Below are 15,285 nucleotides of genomic sequence, written 5' to 3' on the forward strand. Positions count from 1 at the left end.
GTCCCCTTAGAGAACCCAGCATCACTCAGGTTGGTGGTGGAAGCCCTCATCTTTGACCCCCAATTCTTACTCCCAGTCCGGGACCTGCTCTCCTCTCCAATTCAAGCTTGTGCCTTGGCGAGGAAACCTCCTTTTCCTATTGTTCCCTGTTAATAAGTTTGACCAGCAAACGCCAGGATATTCCAGGAGATCTAAACATTGGTCTCTTCTCTCAAAGATGCTCTTTGATGATGCCAAGGGTATTTTTGCCCGTAATGAACAACCCTCCCATTCTGAAGTCGCCCGTCTTCCGTTCTGTTTGGTTCCGTTGTAAAGTTGCTTCCTGGAGCCTGCCTTCAATCTTTTGCTGTGAAAACATCATGTCATCCCAGCTAATATTTCAGTTTTGTTGTAGGTGTGAATTTCAGGGAGACCAAGGGTGGGTGTGTGGGATCTGTGTACTTGTTTAAGCATAAATACATCATGTTCTGAACTGGTGTTTTTGTCTTTTCTCCCCTTTCTATTTTCTGCAGGCTTCGTAACCAACCCTCAGGAATTTAAGGGCCAAGTAGGGCCGGGGCCAGAAGTTAGCGGTGTTTATTTATTCACTGAGTAAAGATTTATTAAGTGCCTGATTTGTGCACGGCCCTCTGCTAAATGAAAAATTACAAGAAAAGGTAGAAGACACAGGATCTTACTAAAGGAGTTTTCAGAATATTTATATCAAAAATAAGCCTAATTATTATGGGCACAGAGCTTTTATAGTATACAAAACACTTTTAAAATACAGTTTCTTGTTTTCATTTCTTCAGTAATCCTAGAGAAAGTATTTTCTGCACTTTATTGGTGAGGAATTGAAGCTGGGAGAGGTTCTTTCCTGGCTCTGGAAGCCAGAGAAACAAGTGGACAGAGGCTTCGCCCCAGCTCCAGCCCGCTTGTCCTGACCTGCTCCTGGCTGCAAGTCCTGAGTGCCTTGTCCCCCGTGTGCTTTCATTCCCTGCCTTTGGTCACCTGTTGGACCCCTGTCTTGCTTTTTGGACTTTGATTTCTGTTTTACCCTCTTCCTGGGTTTTGTTATTCTCGGCTGCAGACCCTGAATAACTCCTGGGATGGGCCTCACGGTAGACGAGGGTTCCTGTGTTTCTGTTCCCAGATGCACATATTTTTATGCGTTAACGTATCTGAAATTGGGATGCATCTTACAGTCTCCATTGAAGTCCACTGCTTTCCAAGAGTTTGCCTCTGCCAGTCACTTGGGGCACTACCAAACTGAGACCAAGGGTCAGGGTCCCTGCCTGAGGGCATTCGGACCACTCTGGTGGCAGGAATTCAAAATGCACACCCACCCCGGTACTGGTTGAGGTTCAAATTCTCAGGGAAGATTCCCTCCTCCCTCGCCTCGCTACCAGCCCTTTCTGCATGGCGGGCTTATTTCTCTGTTGCTTTTTGGTGCCCCAGCTTCATGGGGGGCCCCCTCTGTTCAATTCTCCATTTTGGATGCTTTTGCTTTCTTCGTGGTACATAAAATAGTTTCCCTCTTGTAATGGGGACATCTCAGACTTGATGAAACATGGCATTATGTGGTGGCAGTTGCTCTGGGTGGCTGTTGGTGTTGCCTTGCGTAGCATTTTTTGGCTTCAGAGGAATACGTAGGTGTTCCTTGCTCCCCACCCCCAGGCTGAGGCTTGCTCACCTGCTAAGACAAAAGCCAGAGCGTATCGCCATTCACTCTCCCTTCCTCCCGCCTCCCTGGCAGCTGCCTAACTTGGTTTCTTGCTGGTTGCACACATGCGACAGAAATACAATGTTAATAAATATTTCTACATGTAATAAAGAAACAAGCCATAAAAGTAGTCATTTACCATCTGCTCAGATGAGTTGCTGAGAAAAGCGATGACATTTTCTGATTCAGTAACTTAACTATTCTCGTTCCTCCTGTGAGGCACGTCATAGACAAACAAATAATAAATATCCAAACACATGTCATGGGAGAAAATGCATTGGTTTCTGAAGCAAATATGGATAACAAACGATACCTGCTTCTCCCTTCTCCCAGTGAAGGGCCAGAACAGCACTACTCAATTCTCGCTCGGTCACAGTGTTTCATTGTTGCCATCGCCAGCACAGACATGTCAGAGGCAGCACCTCCTATGTATCTATAGAGAATGGGTATAGCAAAGTGGAGAGATGGGCCAATGGACTCCAGAGCCTGTGTTTGGGGAAAGTGTTGTAAACAGCGACAATAATAACAACTTACTGAGTGCCTTCTATATGTCAGGCACTGTACTAGGTACTTTGCATATATTAGCTCATCCGTTAGTGGAATGTGAATGCTCATTTTAAGAACAAAGGGAATAATAATAGGAATAAAAGGTAATAGTTAATCTAAAGTGCAGAAGAGTTTCAGGTGGAAGGCGAGACAAGGGAAGTGAGAGCGGCTGCGGAAAACTTAGTCAAGATCTGGCTGTTGAAGGTCGTCTAAGAAAAAGGCGGAGTGAGGGTGTGACTGGTTGGTGGGAGCAAATGTCGTGGTCTGGGCGGCTGTAGGGGGGATGTGTGTCTGTTGCTGTTGTTTCCATTCGGTGTTAATATGTCTGCATCCCACCCACCCACAAATATTTTCTTACTTTTTTGCTTTGAGGAAAAGGGTATTAATTCACGAATTGGAAGCAGATTAAATACACAGTACAGTTTGTGCCCAGCAAACAGAATTATCTATGAAAGTTATGTGGCCCACACAAAAATGAAATGCTGTATGGCCTCATTAGTACCCCCAGTTTCATGGGTCTTCCTCCTGGTTAAGGGACAGTTTAGGCAGGAGAGTCTCATGGTCTCCACAGTGTCCACTGCAAGTTCACGGCTTCGCCTTTCCTCTCTCTCAGAGGACTGTGAACTCTGCCCTGGTGCTCCACAGCCCTACACTGCCAGGCTCCCTGTGTTTGCCTCCAGCCCACACCTCCCTTTTGATCCCCACCACTGCTGTACACTTTCACGATGGAACGACTCCTGAGAGCCTCCTTGCTCTCACCTTCCCCCTTCACGAGGCAAGTCGTTTTCCTCTCTTCAGCCAGAGCAGTCGTTCCTAAAAACTAACCCAGTTCTGTGGCTTTGGATCTTGGATGGCTTTCAATGACTGCCACTGCTTTCAGAATACAATCCAGACTCCTTAGCTTGGCCCTACAAAGCCCTTAGACATCCATCCTTGCATATTTACTTTCCCACAACTCCCTCATACACATCCCATCCTGTGGTCTCTTCTTGCCTTTGCACCTGCCAATGTCTTCTCTGAAGACTGTATTTCCTCCCCTTCAGGGCCACCTTACTCATCTTTAAAACCCACTTCAAGAGTGATGTTCTCTGATAACCCTTTCCCACATCCCAGTTTGGGTTACCCACCATTCCTCTGTTTCTGTAGCTCTCAGCTCACACCAATAGGATTAGTATTTAACATAGAGTGAAGTTACAGTATGTCACAATAATTTTCCTTCCATCACTCTGCATTCCATGAGCACAAAGGCTGTATCGTTGCTGCCTGTCTCCCTAAGATGAGCACTGTATCTAGCCCTTAATAGCCACTTAATAAAGATTTGATCAAAAAAGGGAGATGTTTGGCCCTCAATTTAAGGATGACTAGTCATTGGTCAAGCCTTAGAAAGTAGCAATGAACTTGTATTGCAGTCAGATTTTGTGTTTTCCTTTAACATCAGATATTGGCAGCCAACTTTTCTAGATTTTCTTGGCCAAAAATACTCCTGAAATTCCATACTCCTAGTTTTTGATCTCTGGGATGATGCATCCACAGCATGTAATTACTTGTCTGGATGATTGTGCTTTACCTTGGGGTTCTAAGAGAAGAGGTCAAAGAAATCAATGGTTTAGTAATTGTATTGTTAATCTTAAAAGGAAACTTGAATGGGAAATATTTTAAAAACTGGTTCAAGAAGATAATTATTGGGAGCATGGAGAAGATAATTACTTGCTATGTATACTCGTACTGGTGTGGATGGAGGTTTCATGCAAAATAAAACAGCTTGTAATGTTTTTTCTTTTTTTTTTTTTACAACTTCTACTTTCATCTGCAGATTTAGCAAAGCTTCAGGGCAAAAGGCATGGCCTTCCTTTTGGATGGGGCTTTTAGAATGAATTCTGAAGCTGCACATTGACTGTGTGTGTGTGTGAGGAGGGGGAGGGACATCTCCATTCTGATGAGCTGCACTGAGGGTTTAACCTGGAGCTGATTGTCTGGGCAGGGTGCCTGGGTGCCTCATCAGAAATGATCATGAAATGTGCGTTTGAGCACAGCAAACAGGCCGAGGCAACACGGCTCTTTCTCTCCACGTTATGAGCTTCTATACCATTTTCTGCCCAATCTTGACTTTTTTACACACTCATTTTTAGTGTCCCATAAAAAAATCAGGGAATGAAAGATTTTATGGACTATTAATAAGTAATAATACTTATCACTCTTTTTCCTGCCGTTTAGGTTGCTATCAACAGCGCCACTCTTACTCGTAAGACTCCTAATTAGTAAAGTTTCTTTACCCATAGCATAAAATCCAGATTGCTGAACCCAGCCTATGAGCCCTCAAGAATTATTCCAACTCATCTTTCTAGTCTTAGTGTTTGAATATGTTTTAGGTGCAAGTAAAACCCCAAATCAAATTGCCTTACACAGTAAGGAAAGTTCATCTTTTTCATAACTTAAGTCCAGAGAGCAGCCTTTGAGGTTGGTTCAGTGGCTCAGTGATATCATCAGAAGCCCAGGTTCGTACTGTCACTCCACTCTGCTATCCACTGTCTGCTGGTACATCCTCTGCATGGTGACAAAATGGCTGCAGAAGTGCCAAGCATCACATCCAGACAGGGCATTGCGTGTCTCTTAGGAGTGAGGAAACTTTTCCCAGAAGTGCCCTAGAGAACATCTCCTTACATTTCCTTGACCACAATTGAGTCACATGTCCTTTCCTAAACCAGTCACTGGCCAGGGGAATGAAGTTACTATGGTAACCAACCTGGATAGAACATAGATGGAGAGTCAACCATCGAGACTACAGGGCTTTCCTACTTCCCAGTGTGTACCCCTCCTCCCCACGCCCACCCCAGTCCATTTTGGCCTCCCCATGGTGACCATAGAAAGCCGTGTGCCTACCTGTCAGCAAACCTCTTCTCTGTCCCTCTTGATCTTAGGTGCCTGCGCCCACGTCGTCACCCATGTTCCCTCTGCTCCATGGAACTTTCCTTGTCCATTGTCTGTTCTGCTCATTTGGCACCTTTGTGAAGGTCACATCTCCCCATGGATTCCGAGGTCCTTGGGGTATGTCTGTACTTCTCTCTATTCCCCAGTGCACTTTTCAGAGAACCACAGACCCTGACTTTATTTGTGCAAACTCATTCCCCAAAATGTTACTAAGACTATTATAACCCAGAGAAGGAAGTATTCTTCCCTCCTGTCCATATAAGCCCGTTTGAGCCTGGAGCCAGTCCTCAAAATAGAATAGCCATCCCTTTCTATTATTAGAAAGCTAAGAATTCCATATTAGTAGAACAAGAAAAAGTCAGAGTGGCCTTCACAATTTATTAATATTCTTTCTCCATGTGTTCACTCACATCCCTCTTTATCCCTTTTATAAGGAATCACAAACTGCATGGTGCATATAGGCTTAGATTTTCTTAGTTTCACTGTTTTCCAATACTCTTAGACAATGATCCTCAGTCCTCACTGTGCATCAGAATTATTGGAGGAGCTTTGTAAAAATATGCATATCCAAGCCTTATATTCAAAGATTCGGTGTCAACTGGTCTGGGGTGGGGCTCAGTCTGTTTTCATAAAGTGGCATCTAGGAGTTTCCCGGGAGATCCTAATGGGCAGCCGGGTGGAGAACTCCACGCTTAGACATCCATTTGCCAAACTCTTCTTGGTGAGAATGATCAGAATGATTTACAACTTCTCAGGATTCTTGTCCAGCTTGTTGCCATATCTTCTTGTTTCTCGTCATTGACACGTCTAACCACACAGACAGGTGCTTATTTCTTGTGTGTTCTCTTTTTGCTTTTCCCCACCTGGACTGTAGGCATCTCCTCATTTCCCTTTTGCTCCACAGCATTCAGGGCGGGAGTGAGGACGTCCTGGAAGCTCAGTCCTTTTCCATCAGCAGAGTAGTTGTGCCCAGATCCTGAGCGTTCCCTGTCAGCTTCATCCTAGCTGTGCCTTCTGTTCTGTAAGCTCTCACTCGAGCCTCCATCTTCCTTTAGGTCCAAGAGTCCAAGCCTCTTCAGACTTCCCCGGCCCTTCTCAAGTTCCCGTTCAGAACTTCGCACCTTTCAGGAATATTTATCTAGTGCTTTATTTCATCCAGTTACATGCCCCTTTTTGACAAGTCCTACTTTATTCCAACCTCATTCTTTCTCAAGTTTGCTATTCCCAGGTCTTCTGTTTTCTTCAGACACTACCAACTATTCTTATTATCTCTACACAATAGCGATGTGAAAGCTTTTGTCTGAGAACTTGTTGAATGTTCGTTTGTCTGTCTTGCCTTTCTTCATCGAGGATAATACTTTCTTTGTTTAGAAAACAGAGGGTAGCTTGGTACCTATTTAACCCACTTTGGATGATTCAACATTCATTTGATTGTGAGTCATGATGCCTGGTACCTGATGTCATAAGTAGTGTTTCCTGCAGGAGTGGCTCTTAAATTTTAGAATGCATCAGACTCACTGGGAGTACTTACTCAAACACAGACTGCTGGGCCTGCTCCCAAGGAGTTCTGATTCAACAAGTCTGGGGCGAGGCTTGAGAATCGGCATTTCTGTTAAGTTCCCTAGTGAAGGTGATGTCACTTATGTGGGGATCGTACTTTGAGAATCACTGTCCTGTGGGGCCAAGAAACCCAGGAATGAGTGTCTGTGTTTTCAGATTAAATGTTTAATGTCAAAATATTTAGAATTTTTTAGATAAGTGCTGTTTAGATACATTTCCTAATAGTGAGTATGGAGAGTATTTCAAATGGAAGCCCCAATATTGCATAGATTTTAAAAGGAATTTTTAAATTGGGACAGATGGGAAATTGCCATAAGCATAAGGAAAATTAATGTTTTTCATAACATAAGTCTAAAGAACAGCTTTTAGAGTTGGTGATTCAGTGGCTCAGTTATCATCGGAGACCCACATTCTTACTGTCATTCCATTCTGCGATCCGCCATGTGCAGGTGTGTCTTCAAACTGGCTCTCCTTGGTGGCAGAATGGCTGCAAAAGTGCCAAGCATCACATCCAAATCACATACAGATACACACTGTTCTGTATATCCTAGTTTGTGTAGCAACAGTAACTGTTTGGGAAACTGAAATTGAAGATTCAGAGGTTCTTATAAAAGACAGTGATTAAGATATGAGGACAGCGGTCATTGAGGGGCAAGTTAATTTAGCTATGTGCTCTCCATCATTAGTGGTGGATTAAGACATTGCTCATCCAAGCAGTGTACTGTTGTGGCTGTTCCTCCACCTGCACTGTAGTTATTTGAGGCTTTTCATCAACTTCTTAAACATCTTAATACTTTCAGGGTATATCACAGAATCTTCTAATAACAGTGATTCTTCTGGCAAAGCAGTATCATGAGGAAAGATATTAGGCTCATATGACTGTCTAGAACCCCGGTCTATCCAACGTGAAACTGCCAATGAACCCACCCTCTTTCTCAGAGGCTAGTTGCAAACAGGACTCGACCAAATGGGAATGAGCAGTGAGCGCGCTCCCATAGGCCCTGTGCTCCTGCTGCAATTCTTGCCTGTGATGTCAGTAAGGCCTCCTCGGCTGAAGTCTCACTTGCACAGTATTAGCCACTTCTGTTTTCCCCTCTTCTACACCTTTCCTGCGGTTTTGCTCTCTTGGCCACCATCTTGCATTTCAAGCAGGTAATGGTAGCTTGGCCCCCTCTGTGTCAGAGATGTTCTGGTTTTGTTCAGGATAATCATAGAAACAGAGTCTCGGAGAAATATTTCCTGACCAGTGGTACTCAAATTACATTGTTGGCACCAGCTCTGTAAAGTGTCCCAATGTGTCCTGTCAACTAGAGGCAGATTATTTGGCAAAGAATGTGTCAGTTCTTAACTCCTGAGTTCTGGGCAAACTTTGAGTGGTCCATTGTTTTGCGATAGATTGACTTGGTCGTCTTTCATAAACTTGTTGAATTTGACTCTGCCGTTGAGGGGGTACTTGGTTCCTTATCATTCTCTTCTGTAGATTCCTCTCATCATGGAAGCAATGTGAGTACTGGAATTTCCTCTTCGACTGGTCCAGGGAGTGATTCTTCTCTCTGCCATTCAGCCTGACTGTGCCACGCCAGGAACAGACAGAAAATGGGACATAACAATGTCCACAATTTAGGGGCATTTATTTTTGTGTATTTTAATAGAGTCACCTAAGCAAACTTAATGATTTAGAAGATTCATAAAATGCATAGTAGGTGAAAAAAACAAATCTCAGTGTAAGTCCTACATTCCTACAGGAGCCCATCAAAATACTCTCAAGACGCATTTTCCTCCCCAGGTCTGACGCTAAACACTGTTTCACCAGGCTTCAACAGGTCTCTCCAGGCTGTCATTTTACTTGAGCTAGAATTACATTCTGCACTATTTTGCTTAAATAGGCACCTCCCTTTTCATTTTCTCTCATTCTTATCATTGGCAGTAATCAGTTTCTCAAGAGCCCACCTTCTCTCCATATGCAGATTTAATCTTGGATGATTTTACCAAAGAGCCCCACGCCCTTCTGCCTTCCTCTGTGTGTGTGAGTGTGTGGGTCTGTCTCATGTTCTAGGTAAGGCCTCCAGATCTCGTTGTACCCAGCTTCATCTTAGAATAACTGCAGCCCTGAGGCAGGAACCCAGTTGCTCTCCTCCCTACCCCTATGCTCTGTGAAATGTCAGACTCTTGGCAGCTCCACTGCATCCCAGATGCTCCTGCAGGGCAAGTCCGTCTGAACGGAAACTCCTTTTGGGGGTACTTATCAGCATTTCTAAATGTCCACCTGTGCTGCAATGAAATTTTAAAAGGGAGTGCTGGATTTTGATGTCGGTTTTTAATAGGTGTTTCCAGGAGCCATCAACAGCCCAAACCAATTTTCCGTTTACACCAATGATACTGCAAACCTGAAACATGTAGTCCTGTGTGTGGGGGAAAGCCCTGCAATGGTGAGAAATGTCGCCGTGAGAAACCAGGTTCCCCATGGAAGTGATAATTAATGCAATTAGATGTGGGCAGCGTGTTTAGGGGGAATCTGGGTGTGCCCGTGTATCCTCAGTCTTTATCACACAAACCAATGAGAGTCTTCACCTGACTGTGGTTCCTTCATGGGAATCCACCTTATCGCATGCTTGCTTTGGTCATTGGGAGTAAAGTAGAACATTCGGTGGTAATCCTCCCTTTTTCTTAGTATCTTTTATATCCTTTCCAGGAGTTGGGTTTGTTTTGTGAAATAGCTAATGAGATTGTCACCACTACCATCATTAATACATAAATGGAGAAGTGTTCAGGGTGTTCTGAGCACCGGGATTCCAAAGAATGTTAAGGTATATGGCCCAGCACTTAAGGGACTTGGAGCAGGGCCATCCTCAAGTCCTCACCTTGGGAAGGCTCAGCCCGTGCCCTCGTTGATGGAGAAGTGATTCTGTAGAAAGGCACCCACGAGGCTTTCTCTGCCTCTCTTAGACCTTACTTTCTTGCTGTTTCTTCTGATACCTTTTTGCCATATCTTAACCTTCCCCTACCTCCCCACCTGATCTTAATCCTACTTGTTTTTTTAAATAACAGTTTTGAGATGTAGTTCACATACCATCCAGGTCACCCGTTTAAAGTGTACAATTCCATGGTTTTTAATATATTCACATAATTCTGCAACCATCACCACAAACAGTTTTAGAACATCTTCATCACCCCAAAAAAGAAAACCCATACCCACTGGCATCATCCCCATTTCCTCCCAGGGCCCCCAGCCCTAGATGGCCGTTAATCCGCTTTGTCTCTTCTGGTATGCTTTCTCTTTCGGAGGGATGTGAAGCCCACGTACTTAGTCTGAAAGGTTGAACTCAGATGACCCGTTGGCTAGGATTTCTCAGAGGGTGAAACCGCTTACTTCTGATGCAGCAGTTGCTGGACTCTGTCTGTTTCCTCACCATGCTTCCTGACGTGTACCTCTGTGCTGTGATAGAGTGAATGGCCCCGGAACAAATAGGTCTGCAGAACACTGCATGGTTAACCCATCCGTTTGTGCTGTCCAAGGATAGTGGGAGAGAATAGCCGTCCTCTTTGAGGGCAACCTGCAAAGACCCATTTCCATATGCTCTCTCAGCTTAAAAAGTAGACATTATCTTTACAGCAACTTCTCAGAATTGATTTACATTTGGGCAAACTACAAACTGGAAAGAGGAGAGTGGAATTTAGTGGCTGGTCTGGTTTTGAACAGGTGTTTGATTTTGCTAATCTCAGTGGTGCCTAAGCTCGCTTTTGTAAATTTTGAACCCCAAATTCCTGGTTCGTGGACACAGCCACCAGAACAGAGAGATCGTTTGCATTTCCGTGAATGGCCAGCTGATAGAATTCACCATCATTGAGGGGGAGAAAAATTCAAGCTAGACAAGAACTTTTTTTTGGCAGATTCTTATTTGAAATTTGTTTGAATTTGTAAAGGCAAATTAATTTCTCTATGTCGTTCACAGTAAATAGGTACTTGTCACCTTTCTTTTTTCTCTTCCATCTCGAGAGTTTCTACTATAGATGGAAGAAAGTTAGTGCTTCCTTTTGGTATTTTGAGAGTTTTATTTTTGTGCCTTTCCTTGGCAGCCTTTCCTCTCTGTAATCCAGTCTCGAAGTGATGGCGAGGGTGAGTATTCCTGGTGTTCTAGAAGGTTTTTTTAATACATGTTTACAACTGAATAAATTTATCTTTTCTTCTTTTACTTTATAGCCCTATATTTAATATGTTATGAGCCTTTTTATAGACAAAACAAAAAAAGGGGAAAGCCTATTTGGAAATGTGAAAGTATCAAAGGAAAGGTCATTTTTAAGCATCTGGTTAAATCACAATTTGGAGAGATCTTACACTTCAAAACAAAAGTTTTGGACCATAGATCTGTTGAGAGGGGGGTGACAGGACTGTCACCATCTCCATCTTCCTTTGAAATCTCATACAAGTTTGGGTATGTGTCTCTCTATATATCTGCATTTTCTGGAGAGAAGGTCCATAACTTTCATAAGCTGTCAAAGTCAATGCCTTAAAATATGTTTTTGATGACTAGCTTTTACTGTATTTGTTTTAAGATCTGCTCTTTGCTATTTAAAAACAACTTTCAAGATTAGTTAACTCTTTAAATGTTTCTTTTGCAGAATAAGATCCTTTTTGCAGTACGCTTTGTTTGTTTAATTTATTGTCCATTTAAAATTTTGATCCAAATTCTAGGGAACTTCTCCCAGGAGAGTATGGTTTAAAAGTAAAGGATATTAACATAAATGAACTAGACTTAGCTTTGATTTTTTTTTTGCGTGTGGGAGAATGTATGTTCTAGTGCAGTCTGTGATGTGTCGTTAGATGGAAGATGCATCATTCTTTACCATAGTTGAATTGGTTCATCTTCATGCAATGTCTGTGGTAAAGACAGTCTTTTTAATCTCTGTATTCAAGGGAACAGAAGTAGATTGGATCCTGGCTTGGTGAGTCTGGAGACTGAGCTATATTGTCTTCCGGGAAAGCAGTTAAACAGAGCACAGATTTTAAACTGATGTGGTCACTATGATGTCAGTCAAGATAATAAATACCTAAGATTTTTGTGTATGTGGTACTCTTTTGAGAAGAAGCATCAATTACCATTAACCTAGGTAAAAAGGAGCTGAATTCTACTCTGAAATTTTTAAGAGTTTAAGAATTAGGCCTTAAGTTAATAATCAATGAAATAAGAGAGGTCACGTTTTTAAGAAGTGAAATCCTTAACGTTTAACAGTTAGTGTATACTCATTGGTCTGTGCCACAAAAACAAAGCAGAGGGTTAAGAAAGTATTTCATGATTTGACCGCAAATTACGGTTTTGGCCTTAATGATCTGGGTTGGCCACAAATTTAAATGTTTATTTCAGCAAACATTTACGTAATGTTACCGTGTGCTGAGCGCTAGACTAGACTTGTGCAGGAATAACAGGAAGACTAAAGCATGATGGTAGACTCCTGGAGCCGGCAGTGCAGGGCCGAGCGGACACCTAATAATGTCATTGCTTCACTCTGTTTTATTTTTGTCTTTCTAAGTTTGTTTAGGATACCTATTTTGACAGTCATACAAACCTTTGGAAAATGTGAATATCACCTATCACCAGGCGTCACGAGGAAGTATTTTTAAAATATGTGAAAATAAATTGTAGTAAAAATGTAGGTTATATTTCTCCATCAGAAAATAAGCTATTCCAGATAACTGAGCTTTCCAAATGGCACCGGATTTGTCCCTTTGATTATCTTCTCTGTCCCTCTCTCACTTGAGCCAGTTTGGTTTGAAAACTTCCTCAAATTGATTATACACTTACAGACTTTCTTAAACAATATATTGACCGGAATTTAAGCTTCTCTTAGTAAGTCATGATTATTGTATTGTGCTGTAATAACAACAATGTCCTTAGGAACCATACAGCTTATAGGGCTGTTTGCTCCCACACTTCTGCTTTCTAACGTCTTTTTAAAATCTTTTCTCTTGCTATAGGAATTTGCTTTTGAGTTACTATGACTTTCGAAAGCAATTCCCATGACCTTATAATCTGACCAAACATAGGATTGAGGGGGAGGGACACAACCCTAAACTACCAAATTTAATAGAACCATAGGTAAAAGAAGAGTAAGTTGGCCATGGGTTTAGGGTTCCTTTGTAAGCCAAGTTCATGGTTATTTTTTTTGATAGTTTATGTATTTGACTATTTTCTCTTCTCACTAGTGTTCCATACAGAGTGGGTAGACAACCAAGAACTGGGTAGATATGTCATTATCACATAATGATGTTTTATAATATTTCTTGGCATTATAAATAAGTATGCTGTATTGTACTTTTATTATATTGACTAAACACAAGAAATAAGCAACTACAAGAGCTTAAAGTTAAGAAGACTCTCACGTTATACCTCTGTTTTTTTCCACTGCCTTTCCTTGAACCTTAATTGATTATCACTATTTATCTTTGGCACTGGTCAGGTCTCCAACTAGTGAAAAGTACAGAAAACAAGTGTAGTTTTTTAGTGTCCATACTCTTTCCCCATTAAATGTGTATTTAATCCCCACTCTTTTTTTTTTTTTTTTGAATCATTCCAGTTAGCTTTAAGGGAGTGATCTTGAGGAGAAAACTCTTAATATAGTTGTACACACTGTGGTGTCAAATGAGGAGGAGCCCTGACGGGGTATGTTGGGAGCGAAGGTTCTTGCCACAGTCTCAGGAAGTGCTCCAAGCTATTTTGTCCTTGTTGACTCAGAAGAACAAATACTAAAGATGGCACTGACGCTCTCAGTTCCTCGTCTGGCCCACACTTATATATAGCAGAGACGTGAAATACCAGCCCCAAACCAAGACCTTCAGTGGGAGTCTGAGGAAAGTGTTTTTCACAGAGCTGTCATTGAAGTTCAAGGAAATCGGGTGAAAACTAAAAGATCTGGTTGACCTAGCACATTTCAACCTTCTGCTTTCATACGCACCTTACACAACTCATCTACCTGTTAGAGACCACCATTTCTGGATGTGCCTTCTCCTTTAAGCTGTATTAACTATGGGGTACTAAAGTCCTTGTTTCTTTTACAGGATCATCTCAATATCTTTTAGAAATATTCTGTATGTGTAAGGTTTGCCTTCTCTGGGTCATAAAGTGAGAACATAGATACAGGAATAGAAAGGTACCAGTTCCTTTTCTTATGGAATTTATTCATTTATTCAAAAAATAATTTTTAATTAGTTAATTAAAAATAATTTTGAATGTTGGCTATCCCAGGCTCTGAGTGCTAGATCCTCAGGAAGCTAGGATGGCATCATCATTGCGCTTGCAAAGGTTAGAGCCCAGGGGAAGAGCAGTGCATAGGAAGGACAGCCCAGCATGGTGAGCGCTGTTGCAGAGTCATGCCTCAAGCGGAGCTCACCTCTCCCAGCTTCAATCTCCTTGTCTATTACAGGGCGAAAGTATCTCATGAAGCTGCTTTGAAGCTTAGCTAAGATAACGCACATGAAAACATTGTAAAATTGTACAGCGGGGACATGTCTGTTCTCACGTTTGGTTTAAAATAGAAGGTGGGAGACTTTTTATCCTGAAACCATTTAGATAATCCAGTGTGAGAGTCTGGGTAAAGGGAGACAGTTCACTGCAGTGTCGAATGCAGGTCCCAGGAGAATATGTGAGATGGTGTTCTTAGGAGCCTCTCATTCCAGAAATCATATTATTGGCATTTATGCTAAGTGGTGAGGACATTGCGACTAGCGCAGCTTCATTTGACATCACGCCCTACTGTGAGCCTTTCTTAGCCCCCACGGTGCAATTTTACCGTATCTTGTTAATAAGAATGTATTGAGCCCCGTGGCTTCAGGATGTATAAAGATACCTGTTTTATAGTTGGTTTCTAGAGTGTTGTTTTTTCTTTTTTTAAAGATTAGCACTTGAGCTAACAACTGTTGCCAACCTTTTTTGTTTTTCCTGCTTTTTCTCCCCAAATCCCCCCAGTACATAGTTGTATATTCTAGTTGTGGGTCCTTCTAGTTGTGGCATGTGGGACGCCTCCTCAGCATGGCCTGATGAGGGGTGCCTTGTCCATGCCCAGGATCCGAACCAGGGAAACCCTGGGCTGCCAAAGCAGAGCGCGTGAATTTAACCACTCGGCCACAGGGTTGGCCCCCTCTAGAGTGTTTTTATAGCAATCTCCCTGTGTTTCTATTTATCGTTATTCCTCTCTCTCTCCCTTTTTCCTATTTGTTCTTTAAAGGTAGGGAGATACATGTCCTAGTGTCCCTGGGACAGTCCTAGTTTATGCCTGCTGTCCCAGCATCCCACCTATTTAGCATTTTAGCACTCTCAAACATGTCCCAATTAAAACCATAAGTTATATGGTCACCCTGGTTCAAAGATTTAAAAAAAAATGAAATGAGGACCCAGCAAATTAGTGAAATTATAACGATCTGTGATAACTGACGTCAGCCACCGAACTGACTTACAGAGTGTGGATTTGGTCCAATGATACCCTGGAATGCACCTTACAGACCTTACTCAGTAGTGTCTGTGCACGGGGCACAGCAGTTTTCCTGGTGAGCTGGT

At 42.4% G+C, this 15,285-nt stretch overlaps 1 protein-coding gene across 7 annotated transcripts in view; it reads left to right on the forward strand.

The window, feature by feature from the left end:
- The window catches only part of KANK1 (KN motif and ankyrin repeat domains 1), a 198,044-nt gene that overhangs the window by 107,341 nt on the left and 75,418 nt on the right, over window positions 1–15,285 (forward strand). Inside the window, exon 1 of one of the 7 annotated variants that reach the window (XM_070495986.1) lies at window positions 10,819–10,853. The exons of the other annotated variants lie outside the window; for them this stretch is intronic. The gene's annotated coding sequence lies outside the window, so the exon portion shown is untranslated. Of the gene's footprint in view, window positions 1–10,818; window positions 10,854–15,285 lie in introns of those variants that run through there. 7 annotated transcript variants of the gene reach the window in all.

The sequence above is a fragment of the Equus asinus genome, chromosome 23, assembly GCF_041296235.1.
Source record: "Equus asinus isolate D_3611 breed Donkey chromosome 23, EquAss-T2T_v2, whole genome shotgun sequence".
Taxonomy (NCBI): Eukaryota; Metazoa; Chordata; class Mammalia; order Perissodactyla; family Equidae; genus Equus; species Equus asinus.